At 44.1% G+C, this 9300-nt stretch overlaps 1 protein-coding gene across 8 annotated transcripts in view; it reads left to right on the top strand.

Annotated features, from left to right (window-relative positions):
* Positions 1-2618: 2618 nt before the first annotated feature.
* TPPP (tubulin polymerization promoting protein) overlaps positions 2619-9300 on the top strand; it is a 72520-nt gene continuing 65838 nt past the window's right edge. For all 8 annotated transcript variants that reach the window (XR_010363397.1, XR_010363396.1, XR_010363394.1 and 5 more), the window contains exon 1: positions 2619-2776. The gene's annotated coding sequence lies outside the window, so the exon portion shown is untranslated. The remainder of the gene's footprint in view (positions 2777-9300) is intronic.

The following is a 9300-nucleotide window of genomic DNA, read 5'->3' as shown; positions in this document are numbered from 1 at the left end:
CAGGGCTGATTCAAAGTTAAAGCTGTTTTTAAGGACATTTTCCAAATGCCTCACACACTGACAGGCACAGGACATCAGTAACCTCCACAGAAGACCTGTTCCAGGGTATGACCATCCTCTTGGTAAAGAAATGTTTCCAAGTATCAAGTCTGAACCTCTCCTGACATTCAGGGAATCTTAGGATTACACAAGACATCTTTTGGCTGGTGTAGGATACAAACCTAAAGGTAGAGGAAGGGAGGGCTTATCTTGGCTTCGAGAAAATGCATCATAGAGGGCTAGGAGGACAAAAGCAGTTGCCCATGTGTAAACAGGATGCTGGGCAGTATACTTGTCTGGCCATGACCCACACCCTGATCACCTGCTGTCCTGTATTCTTCCTAAATTCCATTTCTAATTATTATCCTAAATGAGTGGACTCTGTTCTGTGTGGACGTGATTCTATGGATGACTAGGAGGCAGCAATTGAAATCGGACAAGGGATTATAGGGCTTGCAAATCAGCAGAGTCATCAACTGAAGAGACTGGAGTGAGTAAAAACAAGCAACAATAACTGCACTGCAGATAAGGGATTATATGTGTCTGTGGTGCAAGCAATTGGACCAAGTGAGAGTGCAAATATTGAACCAAACTAGGTGAAGAAGAAATTAAGAGGCTTGGGACGAAAGTATGTCTCTGAAAGTGAGGCAATTGGAGAAGGTGACTTCCAAAGGGACCAAGAAGTCTATGTCAACTGATGGAGAGAATATAAAATCTGAAGGTAAGCTGAGAGACTGCATGTGTCTCTGTGTGTGTGTGTGTGTGTGCGTGTGTGCACATGTGCGGGGAAGAAGCGGGGGACAACAGTGTTCCAGGCTGGAAGGGGGGCCTGTCTAAGATACTGGGTAGTGTTTGCTCAGGAGAGATCCTCAGTGTGCATGCTTCTGTGCTGCTGTGTGTAAGGAAATCTGTACCAGCAGCTGAAGTGGGACTGTGAGGTGTGGGGAATAGCATGTCCAGATGCCAGTAACTGGGTGACCCAGGATCCACAGTCAGTTACTGGGTGGACTGCATGTCTAAGCCCAGCTACTGAGAGAACCATGGTGCACGTGAGTGAGGAGGCCTGCACCAGCCCTTGGACAGGTGTTCATTCATGAAGGTACAGCAGCTGGGAAGATAGGAGATTCAGGTACCACCACCATTCATGGTGTATGTCTGTGGATGACAAGTGAAGGGCAACTACATTGGGACTGCAAGTCTTAGGCGCTCGTATGCCCAGGGGGGCAGTGGGGCACATTGTGAATCCAGGGGTAGACTGAGTATCTAAGGTCAGCTAACGGAGGAATCCACATTATACAGAGCATATATCTCCTAATAAGTCACTTTCATCCTGATTAGCCAAAGGGCAACAAGATGAGACCATTGGTGCTGTTCATGCTCGTGTGAGTGCTGAGTGTTTCTGGCTGTATTGATCTGTGTAGCTGTCCACATGTCTATGCACATAGGTATTGCCAAAATGACGTTGTATGTCTGTGCCTACCAAAACCACGTTTAGTTTCATTACTGAGTACCAATACAGGCTGGGGGATGAAGGGATTTTGAGCAGCCCTGGGGAGAAGGACTTGGAGGTGTTTGCAGATTGATTTGCAGACATTGATTTTTCTCTTATGAGAGATCACAATTTCATTTGCCCTACACTACCATAAAACCTTCACTCATACTATGGACGAACTTAATCCTAACATGAAGGGTCCTTTCAAGTCTCTTTATGACATTCTGGGTAATTTCAATAATTGCCTTGAGTTACTGAAATCAGAATTTATAAGCTAATTTTATAATAGTTTGTAAACTATTCTGTATCCTGAGGCAAGTATAGCTACATAACCAATTTAAAAATTATCCATATATATCTCTCCTGCATTTGAAAAATTGAGAATCCATTGCACATTGGCATTTTGCTCTCCTCCCTCATGACTGTCGGTAGGTTGTTTTAACTTCATTCCAGCACAGCAGAAATCAAGTTAAAATCCACCAAGCTCTTCAGGGTCATTGGACTCTGGTTATAAATTCACAGATGAGGGTGCATAACGGCTGACTAGATCCCTGCTGACTCCTGGACTGTGTCTGTGCTCCAGGCTTTTGGATGGGGTTGATTTGCGGGGTAGGTTTGTGGCAGCGCCTCTCCTCTGTGCCGGCCTCAGGCTGCTCCCAGACGAGAGGCAAGCCAAGGGAAGGTGAAGCTTTCACTGAATGCCTGCTGCACCACACAGCCCAGTCTTTCACACGATGTTCATTTACGTTGACGATCCCAGCTTCAAGCACAGCCGAGCGGCCACCCAGACCCAAACCTGCCAGGGCGCGGCAGAGCACAGAGGACATCGCTACCCCTCGGTGCATCGGAAGTGGGAGACACAGGATGCGCGAACAGGGCGAGGCTCCGCCTGCCGCAGCGCACCTGCCGGCGCGTTTCGGGCGACGGGGATGACGGGGAAAACAGGAATAAAGGGGAAAACGGAGCGGGCGGGAGCGCGGCCGCGCCAGCGGGCCATGTAAGGCAGCGCCGGCCGAGCAGCCCCTCAGCCGGCCCGCGGGGCCGGGCGCGGCCCCGGCCGGACGGCGCGCGCCGCCTATGGGCGCTCGCGGCGGGCGGGCGGCGCCGCGCGCCCGCCAATGCCCGCGCGGGGGGGGCGGTGCCGCTGCAACGGCCGCGCCGGCTGCGGACAGCCGCGGCTGCTGCCGAGCGCGCCGCACGGAGCTCCGCCAGCCCCGCCAGACCTGCCGCCCTCCGCAGCTGGCGGTGAGTGCGCGGGCGCCGCTCCCGGGCCGGCCGAGCACCGCTCCGCCGGGGTGGGTGGGTAGGTGGGTGGGGTGCGTGTCGTGTGCCCTGTCCGCTCCCTGCTTTCCATCGCGCCGCTAATCGATCGCAGCTCGGCTGCCGATGGCGCGAGGGGAGGGGGCGGTGGAGGCGCTGCCGGGGGTCTGGCGGCTCCGGTGTCCCTTCCCGGTGCCAGCCCCCACCGGAGGGACGCCCGAGCCCAGCCCGGCACAGCCGCCGCCGCCGTTATGTAACGCCCGCGGGGGGCTGCGGGCGGCGGTGCCGTGTCTCTCCTTGGGATTCACCTCCGTGCTGTCCCCCGATGTTCTGTGCTCCCCTCCGAGAGCGGGGACGAGGAACTGGCGGGGAGCGGGACTCGGCGAGGGGCTGCACGCCCTTTCCTGCCGTGGGAATAGACTCTGCAGCCGCATCCCTCGATCGCCATCGAGGAAGGACGCGCGGCCGCAGCCAGCGTGGGACCGGGGCGGCTTCCCGGCTCCCGGCGGCAGCAGGTCCGTGGCTGGGCGATGCTGGAGGCTGGCTGCGGGCGGCTGGCGAGCCCCGCGCTGCGCCCGCGGGCGGCTCCTGCAGGAGCCGGGAAGGAGCCACCTTGCGCACACACACCAAACCGCAGTCAACAACAAAGCTCGGCCGCCGCGGCTGCTGCTGCTTGGTGCGCTCGTGTGGAGGCAGCGGCCCCCTTTTATGGAGACCGATGAGGAGAGGCTATTTGCCGTTTCTTTTCTTTTTTTTTTTTTTTTTTTTTTTTTTATTTCTTTTTTTTTTTTTTCCCTCTTTCTTGAAGTCCCCAAGCGGTAGCTGGAGGGGCTTCGTCTTCAAGAGCCGCTGCTGTATAGCGTCCTCCACAAAACCAGCATCAAATGTGGGAGACCGTTTAGCGCCTCCGGGGTAATACCCGTAGGTATACAGCCATGTACGCCGGGATGGAAAACAAGGACAAGACAAAATCCTGTGTTTTAATCTGTAACCCTGGCTAGCTCGTTTGAAAATAAGTACGACCCCTCCCCCGTCAGATCACCAGCGGTAACAAATATTTCTCCAGTCTCGGGTAAAAGCTCTTGGACATTGGTGAAATTATTCCAAAGGGGAGTTGGGAGTATGCTACAACGTGCTGAACACACATGCGAATAGCATCTTAAACACTGACAGATTCCAGTCATGTAGGAGATGCTGCTGGCAACCAGTTTCCCTGTTCATGTTTTGCAGGCTCTACAAAGGGCAGGTTTGGGAGGGGACAGGTTTTTTTAGGATTTTACAGAGGGTTGCATAACTCCTCATGTTTATTGAAAAAAAGAAAGAGGAGGAGCAAACCAAACCCCAGCCTGAAATGAAACACATGATGTGAGACTGTCTTTTACTGAGCCGTCCTGCTGTTTTCTCAGCATCATTAAATAGCATGTTTTAGGTGGGTTGGAAAGGGTTAGCATGATAGTAAAACATTAAGGTATGGGGTTTTGTCCCCTCTAGTGCTGTGAAAACTTTGGGGAAAACCAAAGAGATAGCTGTACACTTCAATAGCTTTAGGCTTAAAATAGCATCACTGCTTATCGAACCTATACAACTTATTTTTTAAGTGGCAATGGCCATTTTTTTAATCCTTTACTGATGAGCCACTTCTTTATGTTTTTGGAGACCCTATCCCAACTTGACCTTTCATCTCCCCAGTCCAAAATAAAATGCTATTTTGAATGTCTATGTAAATGTCTGGGGCACAGTTACATGCTTTTAAATAGTCCATCATTTGTAACTGCTGAAGTGTATGTCCAGTATTAAATTATAGTACAGTGTAATGCTTAGCAGTCTCCCATGCAAGGATCAAATTGCAGATAAAGTTCACATAGGAATCTCCTGCAATGCTTGCACTTGACCCTTGTAAATCTAAGAAAAGATATTTATAAACGAAAATACACATCCAGCAAGTAGTTCTTTCTGTGTCATATTTAATCTGTGGCTTAACTGTGTTGAAAAAAACATGTCTTTAATTTTTATAGTAGATATATTTATTCCAGTTACTTTCTCAAGGCAGCTGTGTGATTGTAGTGGTTTTGTTATTTTTATATTAATTTGCTATTTGGTAGTGGTATTGGTATGTATGGTAGAAACTGGTTTTGCTTCTTTTTTCTTGAGCTTAATAAAATAAGAGTCTTTTTTATTTGAAAAAATAAAATAAGAGTCTTTCAAGGATTGAGGCAGTCAGTTATGTCAATTTATGTTAAGGTAAGTATTCTCATTATAGGTAAAAGCAATTAATTTTACCCAATATATCTCATGGCACTTCAGAGAATAAGCCATGCAATGTTTAACCTTACAACTTGCTTTCAGGTGATAAGCTAAAATACAAAATAAAATAATATCAGATGTTTTTCTTGCTTTACACACTTTAATTATGTAAATCTTGAGTGTGAGGATGTGACCATACTCACAAGCATCTATCTTTATATGTTCATATATTATAACAAGAGCAGTCATTCTGTGGCATAGTGAGTCATTCAATCATGTAATTGTTTTTTAAATTTTTTATTTGTACATGCATACTGCTTGTAGGCTTGCATAAATGGAATGGATTCTCTTTAGTAAGCAGCAACGTTTTTTTTTTTGTCTCCCCTCTGAAACCCATTTTTATGCTGTGCCTAACTGAAATTAAATGCAGGTATATAATTTCAACACCTACTCTTTCTCTGCTGTACTGGCATGACTACTGTGGACGTAAGTACTTCTAGAAGTCTCTGCCAGTTAGTTGAAAGGAAATATTTTGCTTACTGTTTGTATTGCCATAGTGTCTGGAAGCTGTGGTCGGGGACCTTTACTAATGTGTTAAGTCCTGTATAATGGAACTAAAACTTGGGCATGGCCCCCTAAATATTATGATCCAAAATAAAGAACAAAGAGCTGTGAGTGGTGCAAAAGAGAAATCAGGCTGATGTTAAGAAGGATACATTGGTATGTGTGTGCATTATCCAGCTGTGTACTTTCTCATTCTTGTGTAAGAGCAATGGGAATTGTAGAACTTAATGTAAGATTGCCACTGTTCTCTGAGGGTTATCGTTAGGGCATGAGAATGGCTTGGGTTTGGGGGATTTTGAAATACATCTAACTTGACAAAATGCTGAAAACTAAGGTAAAAAATCTACATCAACCCATATGAAAAAATTTCTCTTCAGACAATCTAATTTTTACAGTTTTTTAAATCTAAGGTAATATTTTAAAATTTTGAAATGGAGTTTCATTTCAAATTCCAGTTGTACCGGAAAATAATGTTTTTCCTGTATTTCATGTTCTTTTTCCTTTTCCTCAATGTTTTCTGTAAGCTGTTCTAGCTCTTTCTTCATCTGTTCTCCCTCATGTGCCTAACCCCCCTCCCCCCGAAATACATAATAATAACTACACCTTCAGCTAAAAGACATTTCCCAAATTGCCCAAACATAGAAGTATTGCAAGAATTTCCCATTTCATTGTAGGCTGTTTTTTGGGATACTTTGGAATAGTGATGAAAAGAACTGTACAGTGAAAGGATGTCACTGGTAAAATACCCCTATATAAATAAGGTCTTTAAGTACCATGGGACTGTACATGTGTTACAGGACAAGTATGCGTATCCTGCTCAGGTTTCAGGACACTCTTCCTGAGTGGGTGTTTATCTCAAGTGCTGACAGAGCAGAACAGACTGATTCTATGCTACTCAGTTTTCTTGGCTCCCAGTGGTATGTCCATCAAAACAGCTAGGAAGTTTTTCTTTATTGTTAGTTGTTATATGTGGTGGGTAGGCAATTCATTTTGCTGCTGCTAAGAGGGATTCTTAACTCTGTCAGGACTCTGAGGCAGCTGTGGAGAAGCTCAGGCTCTTACTCTTGCTCGTTGTCTCAAGGTTCCTTCTTTCTTTTCCTCCTCACCCTTCTCCTGCGTCATAGTGTCCTGCATTTGTGGTATGAGTTTTCCTTGTCCTGGAGGGAAACCCAAGAGGTGGCAACCAAAAGTTTACAGATCAAAGGTTCAATGCAATATGTGGCTGATGAAATGATAAAAATGAATCTGCAATGTTACTGTTTTAAATAATCATATTAATTTTTTCTCAGTTTGGCTAATCCCAGGAATATCCTTCTGTGTCAGTGTTCATATATTGGGAGCATTTGACAAAATGAGCACAGAGAAACTTGAAATTAAAAAAAATCAATAACAGTTTTTGCTTGAGTCTCTGAGGGTTGCAGTCCTAGTTCAAATTCTTAAATGGATCAATGCTAAGAAAATTCTTGCAGTAGTAGTGCAAATGCTAAGACATCTTGGTCACAAAATTCTTTTTCCATTGTTGATGACACTGTTTAGTTTAAAAACCTTTTTCGGCCTGTCTCTTCTGATTTGACTATTGGAAAGAGTAGTACCCAAATATTTCATCTTAGAAGCGCTTATAGATGTGAAAGAACTTACTGATTTAGCAAAGTATTTCCCTTCTTATTTTGGACCAGGCTGTGGGTGGTTGCAAAAAATCTGTACTTAATGGTTAGTTTATTTTCCTGGATTCAGACAAAAGTGAAGTTGCAGATTTTAAAAACATAACTGAACTTTAGACAGTCTAACCTGATTAATGTATTGGTTATATGGAGTTAGTTATCCAAGAGCAATAACTTAGATTTGGTAAAATTCTGTCTTTCAGAGATACTTGACTAAATATATCTTCTGTATTAAAGGCAGTCTAATGTGCCAACATAAGGATGTGAAGTATTTGCAGCTATTCTTGGGAGTTAGCTTTAGTACCTGATATGGTTTATTGTCTCTTCATAAGGAAGTCATATTTCTAATTTGCATAGGTGTAGCCTGAATTTTCAAGTGTTGAGTTTTTTGAGATCTTTGGTGGTAAAGAGCCCTTTGGTAGGTGATTCAGTTTCTCTGCAGAAGTATTTGGATCTCTCAAGAATTCCACCAATGTAATTTGTAAAGTGTCTTATGGTAAAACATCTTGTCTCATGATTTTGCATCTCTTGTATCATCTTCCTTTCTTTGATCAGAGGCGGTGCTTTGTGACTACTAAATCTTACAATGCTTTTGAATCTCTGTTAGCTCAGTTTTTCTTAGATTTAATTCTGTCCCTGCCAATAGTTGATTCTCTAGATACTTATGGGTGGTACTCAAAGTCCCCCATCTTAATGGAGTTTGAAGTGATCTTTCTGTACAATCTTTGATCCGCTTTCATGGAGTGGATCTTCCTTACTCATGGCTTTTCCAGAAATATTTTGAAAGGGTTCTGTGGAAGTTCCAAGTAAAGTCTGGTCTGGGTGTGGGTGGTGGGAGGATACAATGTACAATGAAGAAGTGAGGCTAAGCAAGCTCTACTACAATTGTAGTGGAACCTGTACTCAACTAATCCTAAAGTGATGACAGGCCCAGTGTGTTATTTGGAGCTGTAAATTAATTGTGTGACTACTGTGGAGAGCAGCTGTCTTCCACTCTTTTTGGATCTGTGATTCGAAGTCTTTTTTTGATACACCATGAAAAAATACCTCATCTAAACACTTGAGTCTCGTCGTTCTTTAATTGGTGTCATATTCACTTTCTACTGTGAAGGCAGTTCTAGACTGGCTTGTGTATGAAATTGCAGAGTGTTTGTGTCCAGATTATTCATCTACCAGTGATAGCAGCCTGGCAGAGGTTAGGATGAGTACTTAGAAAGTGGAACTCTCAAATGGAGAAGTGGCATAATGAAAAAAAAGCATAAGGGTTTACCAGTACATGTCTATGTTGTGGATGCCTTATTTATGCTTTTATCTTCATAGTTAAAACCTTGTGTAAGTATCCTGTAAGTGGTATTACAGGATATTGTGGAGCTAGTTAAGAGTTAGCTAGATAGAGAATTTTTGTGTAGTTTTAAGTGTTGTCAGGTGAACATGTTTTTTGAAAGAAATAAGTTGCAATGGATCTGTTACTGATAAAGGTTTGTGTGTCTGTGTACAAATGCTTTGTTTATATAAAGAGGTGATATTTATGAAGTGGTTCTTTGAAATGGAGGAGTGTAATTTACTAAGCTAAACTTAGTTTTGTATTTCAAGCAACATTGTAGAAGTAACTAGCTGAATAGCAATAGTTTTTAGAAATACAACAGTAACAATAATTTGTCAGCAGTCAAAATAATCTCTGTGCTGGAAAACACGTTTTCTAAGTTAGGTCCATTAATGGCATATGTGATGGCATATGTTCACAGTCTGAAATACTGTTTTGCTGAGGAGAAACATTGGGCAGGTTACCTGGTACCTACCAGTAGGTACCTTTTGTGTTACTCTGTGTGTGTCCTGCTGAAGGTCTAAATGTATCTGCATGATCTGGCCAGCCTTGCCCTTGTCCATAGTGCTAAATTCACATATATTGTTAAGAGAACTTGAGGTTCAGCTATATGCAGTTCCTCATAAAGCCTGCAAAAGGATTTCATTTTCTTTAGGTAAAGATGGGTTAACTGTAGATAGATTTGTTAGCTTTGCAGTGATCTCTGCTCATTTGCC

Source organism: Passer domesticus, chromosome 1 (genome assembly GCF_036417665.1).
Source record: "Passer domesticus isolate bPasDom1 chromosome 1, bPasDom1.hap1, whole genome shotgun sequence".
NCBI classification, from domain to species: domain Eukaryota; kingdom Metazoa; phylum Chordata; class Aves; order Passeriformes; family Passeridae; genus Passer; species Passer domesticus.
The sequence above is the reverse complement of the archived record's forward strand: the minus strand, read 5'-3'. Positions and strand labels throughout refer to the sequence as shown.